This window comes from Perca fluviatilis, chromosome 19 (genome assembly GCF_010015445.1).
Source record: "Perca fluviatilis chromosome 19, GENO_Pfluv_1.0, whole genome shotgun sequence".
Lineage (NCBI taxonomy): Eukaryota > Metazoa > Chordata > Actinopteri > Perciformes > Percidae > Perca > Perca fluviatilis.
This window is the reverse complement of record NC_053130.1, coordinates 33,116,438-33,126,457: the sequence shown is the minus strand read 5'-3', so window position 1 is coordinate 33,126,457 and position 10,020 is coordinate 33,116,438.

Below are 10,020 nucleotides of genomic sequence, written 5' to 3'. Positions count from 1 at the left end.
GACTGGATGGCCAGTATCTTTTTTCAATTAAATCCTGACAAAACTGTTTCTGAGGTGGCTAGCAGTATTGGCTCACTGAACTCCAATGCTCCGTTCCCGCCAGAGATGGGGACTCGAGTTTGAGACTCAGACCCAAGTCACTCTCGCACACAGAGTGACTTCAGACTTGACTTGAGACTCGTCTTCAAAAGATTTCAGATTCAACTGGGACTCGAGATGCGGAACTCGTGAACACTATTTATTATTAGGAAACAATTGATGAGCTGAATGTTATACCCGTCCCTGCGTAACCTATACCCCTTCCTTCTCTCTCTCACTCTGACTGCAGCATTATTTTAGTACACTCTTTTATTCATTGGGGCATTTAAATGATATCATAATTGAGTGACAAACTGTGTCTTTTCCCAGCTGTAACCGCTCATTGACAGTCAGTCAACCTGCACTAATTCACTCCAAGAGAACTTAGGCACTACAACGCCCACTAACGCATATCATTTAGTTAAGTGAGACCTCCAGATCTGAGCTGACTGCAGTCTCATTCCAGTGCAACTGTTTAAGTCACACAGACGAACACACACACACACACACACACACACACACACACACACACACACACAAAATATTTGCATAAAATATACCACCTTGAAATAATGTGTGGTTCAAAATGTAATGCTCTTCATGTAAGGTTTTATTTCAACTAGTGCAGTGCCCTTTCATTGCTTGGCCTCCTGTATTGCTGCTTGTAGCTTCCTTCAGAACCATTGTACCCTGAAATCCCTTACAGAAGGACCCCAAAGCACTTAATATGCAACTAACTGGATACTACTTCCTTACTGTGTACTTGTACTTCAAAGGAAAACATTGTGCTACTACATTTACCTGACAGAGAACCTTGCAGATTCAGATTCTACTCAAAACATCCGCTGATAATGCCACTCTTTTTACTTTAATTAAACATTTAGCGGTTTTACCAAACGGCTAGTGAATGTGTCTTTTTTTGTCATTTGTTTATATATGTGCACATCTGCCTGTAACAAAACAATGTGTGTGTGTGTGTGTGTGTGTGTGTGTGTGTGTGTGTGTGTGTGTGTGTGTGTGTGTGTGTGTGTCGGTCCACCGGGATGTTTTATTTTGAAATGCCCCAGCTGCTGTACTGCGCATGTGTGGGGACACAGAGATTTCCCGATTTATAGATCGATGTAGAGTGTAATGGGTCACATTACCAGAGTTAAGTTAAGGCTATAACCATTGCATTATGGGTCAGAATCAACATAGATGCCAAGGAAAACATTTCATCTGTTTTAAATGTGTGTATAAGGTTTATTGATATGTCTTGTACATGGTTATGAGAGACAGAGAGAGACAACAAGGGAGCGAGAGAGAGAGAGAGAGAGAGAGAGAAAGAAAGAGAGAATAAATCTTTGAAAGATATCTGTATGATGCATGGCCATTATTTCATTGGACAATAGACCTTTTTCACAGCAGACATTTTGACATGTCATAGCAGGAAAAGCACAGGTGTATCCAAAACTATTAATGATGGCTGCATTCCACTTAGGAGAGGTCCTGGTATTGTGCATGCTGACTCACTGAAATATCTTACTGGGACACTTGATGGAATTGAGCCATCGTTAAGGTTATCAATTTCAGCTGTGCTTTTCCTACTATGACAAGTCAACATGTCTGCTGTGAAAAAGGTCCATTGTAGTTACACACACACACACACCGATTACAGAGGAATGCTGTCAATACAGTCCAGCTTCACTGTAATCTGTATTTATTTTCCCTATTGTAGTATTTTATTTTGCATTAGTCCAGAGGTGAGCAGCTAATTGGTGATCTGAGTTTCCTGTCAAACCACTGCGATTAGCTGAGACTGTCGCCATTAAAAGAGGCTCTGTTTTTGTCTGATGCTGCTAAACACCATGCCTGTAATTAAATATTGATTTTCCTGTACAGTTCTCGCTGACAAATGGCATGCTGCTCAAGCAGTAACAATATTTGTTGCTATTGATGACCGCTAAACTACTTTTCAGAGAAAATAAAGCATCCTTTTGAGATCTCTTATTGACATTAAATGATGATTCCAGTTTATTTCAACCTGGTGTATTTTTGCACTCTTCACCTGCCTTGTAGAGATTCTGCAACACAGTCTCACTCCCAGCTAGGGTGACCAGACGTCCCGAAAAATTCGGGACAGTCCCGAAAGCCAAGCAGTTATCCCGAATCCCGAATCCTGCCCTAATTGTCCCGAAAATTAGAGCAAAGTCTCAAGAGCAGACTCTCGAGTAGTTCTAGTCTGATAGAACATTAAAAACTGTTCATGGTGGTTGAGTCGTCCTGCAGCCAGCTCCCGGTCTGGCAGATGGTCCAGGGCACTCTGCCTGCGACCCACTTCCAAAACGTTCCCGAAAGTCCTCCTCGTCTCCAAAATTAAAGCCCCCATCCCCATCAGGAGACAACAGGGTGGCATCACAACTGAGGGACACCACAGTCTGGGGTGAAATACTATAATAGTATAAAATAATATAATTACAAAAAATACAACCTTTGTGTCCCCTTTTGATGTTATAGAGTAGATGAAGAGAGCGCAAGTTGCAGCCATGAGGCCAGAGAAAGTGCACGTGCAGGCAGCCAATAAAAATAATGAATCATTTTGGTGCGAAGTTTTGAAATTCATGTCCCCCGTGCCTCATCCCGAATTTTACCCATTTTCATCTGGTCACCCTACTCCCAGTGGGTCAAAAACTGATGCTTGGTCAGGTGCCTTTGCTGTTAGTTCCTGATGCAAAAAGTGTCCTTTAACATCTCAGTCAGACACAGGCTGCTTTCAACTAATTCCAATGTGTTACAATTAGGGAAATGGCCGAACCAAAAATGCAGAGACAACAAGGCAGTGGTGAGCTTGAGGATTTAATCAAATAAAGAAGTGATCAAACAAAAGGAGTCCTGAAGAAAGCAGGCAAAAATGGTACCAAAACCATGGAGGAATCAAAAGACCAGGTATCCAAAAATAAACTGGCACACCGAACCAAAAGGGTAGACTTATACACACACACACACACACACACACACACACACACACACACACACACACACACACACACACACACACACACACACACACACACACACACACACACACACAATGATCTGACAACAGACAAAGACAACACAGACTAAATACACAAGGTAATGAGGTGAAACAAGGGACAGGTGACACGAGGGCTCAGGAACAGGTGAAACACATCAGGATGGGGCAGACAATCACAAAGGCGGGACAACACAAGACAGGAAGTAAAACAAGACATGACAACGGAGAAAAACAGACTACAAAATAAAATAGGAAATGGAAGCATGAAACATACACAAGGAAGAAAACAGGGTAAAACGCAACAGAGAACACAAGAGAGTAAACAACAAGGAAAAGGGGAATAAATTAACACAATAAAACAGGAAACACTTTAACAGAAAATTGCAACCATGACCAGTGTTGGGGAAGTTACTTTTAAAAAGTAGTGTTTGCTCGTTACTTCTTAAAAAAGTAATCCTTTACTTTACTTAGTTACCCCCTATGGAAAGTAACTTTTTACTTTACTCGTTACTTTTACGTTACTTTTAAAAGCAAGTGTCTCTGGCAGAGACTGAAGTTAATTATACAAAAGCTATCTTTGACCATAAAGCCAATCTATGGTTTATCAGTGAAGTGTCTGAACTAGGCTACATTTCAGATTTTCTACTCACAGAGTTACGGCTGATTCATTATGAACGAGTCCAGCGCGGGTTGAATGCACATCGGCAGGTCATCAGCGTTACACAGTTAATGTGTAATGTACATATCTACTTGTAGTACTAGTCGCGCAGTCACGATGGTCCGTGCATTGTCATAGACACATGCAGCCTCTTTTCTGGAAGTCCTTGCATGTCCGTGCAACCGACACAAGTCCACAGCGGTCTGCTGCGTGTAGCCTAGTCTATGTATGAGCCCATCTCCACCGCATCCATCTGTGAGGTTGTCAGCTTTGTGTTTGCCTGGCGTGCTCTGTTTGTAGGCCAGCCGATTTAACCGCCAGTCCTCAGCAATGTAGTGGCATGTGTCACCAGAGATGGCAAAAGTACTCACTTCCCGTACTTAAGTAGAAGTACAGATACTTGTGTTAAAAAATACTCTGGTAAAAGTAGAAGTACTGATTTAACTTCTTTACTTAAGTAAAAGTAACAAAGTACAGGCTTTGAAATGTACTTAAAGTATAAAAGTAAAAGTAGCCTTGCGAATGACAACCACTTTTTATGCAAAGCTACCTGGACCACACACGTTAGTAGAGTGTAAGATGAGAAACTTCAGTGGACATAAAAACCAGGCTCTTTATATATATATATATATGCCATTGTCTACATTTTAAATGGATGTCTGCCAAATATCACATATATGATTATTGTGACAGAGACTGGGACTCCAGCTTAATAAGATTCTGACTGAGTAGCAAGATATGAATTCAATTGTGATTCTGTGAGAATTCACAGATCCAGTTTCTCTTTTTTTAATCTTCCCCTTAACATTTAAAGGAATCTACATGTACGTGTGTGTGCTCAAATATAGAAAAAAAAAAAAAAATACAATATGAATTACTAAACATAGATTAATTAAGAAGTTCCCCATACTTTTAGAGTTACACAGCACATTGGCCAGGAGTCATACTTGACGCCTCCTAGCCTATCTCAAACATCTCTCTCAGATAAGGCCAGGGATGATTGGGAATGTCTTGCTGCTTGTCTGCCTAATCTCTGGGATCTCGGTTTTCTTCATTTTCAATCATGTCGCCGTCCATACTACTAGTGCTAACGTTACCGCCATCATGTTGCAATTATTTGCCGCAAATGAATGCAGAATGCGGCCGAATCTGTCGAGTCGTCTTGTAGTGGTGCGTTACATGCAACATAGCCTACAGTATATTCCCATCCAATTAGATTGAATTCGGTATTGATCACGTGAAAAATAATAACGGTAACTCCAGTGAAATTATTTGAAACTTGCTAGTGAGGACTAGATTAGGACCGTATTTAAAGCTGATGCTGGTTTCAAACTTCGGACAGAGACAACTTCTCTCTTTTGATGCTTTACAAGCAACGTGAAACCTAGCTAACAGGTGAAGAACACAAACAACTAAATCACTAGCTAACCTACTTTAACTGTGCAGGAACTATAGACCAATACAACAACAGGCTTACATGAACTGACAACATAAGTTATACGACTTACAGTTCTCAAGGACGCACACACACCATCTCAAATGATTATCCTCCGGACAGCAGTCTCTCTTTCTTTTTTCTCACTTTTTTCTGTGTGGCGCACGCGCCCGCTCACGGTGTGAGGCGTGTGTCCGCGCTATTCTCCGACATTACGACCTCTTGTACAAAACTAAAGTAACGAGCCAATTTTAAAAATGTAAGGAGTAGAAAGTAAAAAGTCGCCACAAAACAAAATAGTAAAGTAAAGTAGAAATATCCGAAAAATCTACTTAAGTACAGTAACGAAGTATTTGTACTTTGTTACTTCCCATCTCTGTGTGTCACATAGCTCTCCGCTTAGAGCGCCGTCCAGTAAAAAGCCACGAAGCTAAAAACGCTCTCAAAAGTTAGCTAGCGTTGGTTGCAGCATTGCTCCGCTACTACCAGCCTCTGTCACGTCCACGTGGGGAGCTTGTGAGCGCGCAGCTCAGAAGGCAGTGTCGCTGTCAAATCTGTTCCTGGGAAAAGTAACGTTGCAACGAATTGAAAAAGGAACTACGTTTCATTACCAAATTTTCAGTAGTAAAGCGTTACTTTACTTTTTCCCGAAAAAAGTAGTTATGTTACTGTAACACGTTACTTTTGTTGTATACTTGTATACTTTGTAACGTATTACACCCAACACTGACCATGACACAATGTAATCGCATCCGTGGCGATATTTGATGCTCTGGGTACACCTTTGGCGTCATTTTTCAACGTGCTTGGTCGGTACCGTTGGCGTCATTTTTTTATGCTCCGTGTCAGAACTGATTTGGCATCATTTTTTCCAGTGTTCGAATTACGTGGGAGCCAGAGGGAGTCGAACTCCCATGAAAGCACCAAAGTCAAAAATCTGAGGGGGTCTCTCATATCTGAAGGTGTCTGCCATATGTGGCATTGTAATTTAATCTTAATCAACGCTCATTATCCATCCCTGTGCGATCTCTTACCATTAAAGACGTTAAATTAAAATATAGGCTACTACGGACGTAGACCTGAGCCTACCCTACGCTCATGAACGCAGCATGACTGCACTTCACCACCACACCAAATGTGGAGGCGCTGCGGTGCAAATTCAACTCATGTTTAGTAGGCTACATGTTAACTCAAAGATTCGCAGAAAATATATAAACATTGGAGGCCACTAATCGGCGCGCAAAGTCCTTGAAATCCATTCTGCAGTAAGCATCATATAGCCATGGCAAAAAGAAAACAAGGCAGGTTAATTCATTTTGGTTAAGAAATTGTGTAGCGATGACATTAATAGCATGACTAATTCACCTGTTGCAAGTCCTGTTAGCACACCTCCCACCGGGGTGACAACGCAAGAAGAAGCTGAAGAAATAATGTCCTCTCTGGCTGAAGATGATCCTTACCCCTCTCGCTCCTCTCTCTCCCGTTAAATTGGAACAGCCAGCAGTGGAGAGACTGAAAGAGCCCATATATACATGGCTGTTGGTTAAGGATGGAAGCTTGGGGTGCGTCGCTAAGGTCTAATTGAACGGAGGAATTATGGTATTCTTCGGTAGCCTGATTAACTTTAACCGTTGTTCATGTGAAATCTCAAAGACAGCCTGATGCTTTGTTTATAGACTATTTGTGGCTGTTTGCAGTTTGACCTATATATTCCTGTCGATGAAGTATAATAGGGTACATCCTGTATAGTGCATACACTTGTAGCTGTTATGTATCTTTGTAAGTCATTGTAAGTCGCAAGCGAAAGAAAGTGGGCTCCTCCGAAGGCAACGGTACAGTTCAAACACAGATTTTTTCTCTGCTCTTGGAGTGAGATCTTCAATACTCCGGCTGAGAAAGTCTTTAATATCTTGCTAAACCACATGGTCAACTTATGAAATAATACAATTTTCAGAAGTAATAATAATGCAAATTATTGTAAAAAATAATTAAAATGTTGCATTATAAAAAATAGTTATTTTAATTAAAGGATATTTTAATATTTCATTAGTAATGCTATAATTACATCAGTAATAACTTCAGTTTGTTCTTGATTCACCTAAATGTCCCATTCCTTTCAATTACCAAACTCGGACCAAACTCAAAAGTATGTGTAATTCGATGTTTTGTGGAAAAGTTTAGACCAGGGATCTTCAACAGGGGGTCCGGGACCCTCAGGGGGTATAGCCAATATCCCAGTTAAAGCTGCAGTAAGTAAGCCTCATAAAACTAACTTTCTGTCATATTTGCTGACTGACCCTATGTTCCAGTAGAACTACACGAAGAAGGTAATTCATCGTGCACAGCTCTCCCTTGTGGGGGGAGGGGCTTAGGAGACCGTTCGGGCTTTAGCGGAAAGGGGGGAGGGACTGAGAAGTTGTTGATGTTCAAAAGTCCTGGATCTTCACAATTCTACCTACAGCACCTTTAAAGAGGAAGTGAAATATATTGGTCTAGTAATAACAGAGAATATGGCTAATAGAACTGATTTAAAGCAGCACTAGGTAACTTTTCCTGCTTCGGGCACCCCTACAGGTTGGAAGCGGAATTGTCCATTACATTACATTATGCAAGTTTGCCAGATCGGGTAGCGGATCTGCAGCTCGAATGAACTGGACAATGTAATGTAATGGACTATTCCGCTTCCAACCTGTAGGGGGACCAAAGCGGGAAAAGTTACCTGGTGTTGCTTTAAATATTAGTCCCAGTATTAAAACGGTACAGAAATTATTGAATTACTGGCTTACACAAGACCTCTCTATACTGGGCCGAATTCTTCTGTCTAAAGCGGAAGGCTTCTCCAGACTTTTTTATCCATGTCACTCTTTTTTTTACCTCTTCCAAATTAATAAAGTCATCTAACTCCATAACTTTTAAGTTTATTTGGAAGAATAAGACTCACTACCTTTGCAAATCACAACTAGTCAGGTATTATGATAATGGGGGATTAAAATATATGGAATTTGAATCAGTAATTGCTGCTCTCAGGATGAAATGGTTAAAAGAATATTTGGTACCACATTCCTAACAACATTTTTTACAAAGTTGGAGGTAGTGAATTTCTACTCAAATGCCAAAAATTCCTATAAAGCTATCTGACAAGTACTACATTTTAACAAAATGATGTGTACCCACAATTGTTCTCCACACAACACCATTTTATGGAACACCAGATTTATTACCATAGATAAAAAGTCAAAGTTTTGTGTTTGATTTACTGAATCCAGAAGATTACCTGTTAACATTTGAATAATTTAACACAAAGTACAAAGTATCTGTGACAAGAAAATAATACAGGAACATCTGTAAAGCAATACGAACTCCTGTACTTAAAATGATCCAAAACAATATGTTACATTTTATGAACGTACCCTTCTTACCCAGGAAATGATCTTTAGTTAGATGCTCTGTATACACTGCCTCTCTTTATGTAACTATGTTTCTCAGCATGGTCCCTGTTAAATAAACTAATAAATGGCAGTTATTCATTTAGTTGTGGTGACTGTATATATCACCTTTGGTCAGACAGATTAACAGTAAGATGAAATAAAACAATTGCACCCCAAATTTACTGTTTTCTAGTACTCCATCTTGAAAGTGTCATGATATGGGTTCCACTATAAAAACGATTTGTCATAAATGCACATAGAGGCAAAAACCTTCTGTTTAGTGCTGCACACCAACTGATAAAATAATATTTCATTCTATTTACAATTATAAGTAGAGAAATAACAGATTTTCGGGACTTGAAATTCAATAAATTACTTTCTTTCTTTAAATGAAAAATGAAAACAGGACATTTTGAAGTCCTCCACTGGTTGTTTTATGAGTTTCATGGGGCCCAGCCTAGGTTCTTATACAGGACATAAAAAAACATCTCCTCGCCTTTCAGATCCAGCCATACAAGTCAAGAAGTGAAAAAACTGAACATTGAAATTGGAGAAAGAAGTTTTTTTCTCATCAAAGTGGCGATTTGTTCCAGTCTGCAGCTGGACATGGGGGGGTAGGAAAGGCAAGGTTGGGTGGCACTGCTCACTTGTAATGAACACATCAGTCATCAGTGATGAATAAATCACTTTAGTCACGGCCCACAGTCAGTGAAGACAGCAGTCTGGTAGAACGAGATGCAGTCTGGAGCAAGACTTTCTAACAGCTTGACTTTTAATCAACCTGCGATTATAGCATTATTGAAATTATTCTGACATTCGTTTTTTGTTACAACATACAGAATCACGATGAAATTTTGCTCTATCTGTCCGTTGTTTCTGATCAACTCATTTAGCCAACTGTACACATGGAGCATAGCGCAAAGCCAACATCTGTATCCGTTTATCTCACAAAATATATGTATTCAAACTTATACCAGAAGTGGCCAGGTCTGCACCAGAAGTTGGAAATCATCTTTACTGCTTCCTTTTCTGACTTCAATAGATATAATACCTTACAAGCAGGTTATATTTCACTTTATGTGGTCATTGGTTGATTTAAGTAAAGTGAAAAACATTTAAATCCAAGCAAGAACACACAAAAAAGCTTTGTAGAATGAATGTATTTATTTAAGAGGTCATAACAGAAATTGAGTACTGCAATGTGAAATTGAAACTTTTTGGTTAAGAAAAACTGAATGATTGACATTTCACTAATGTAATGTAAAGACTCAATTGACTCAATAATACCTGAAACCATTGCTACTTCACCTGTAGCTGTAAATAACATCACAACAGACATTTTGTACTCTACTGGTAGTACAGGTAAGGTACTAGAATTGAACACAACGGAACAATGGACATTTGC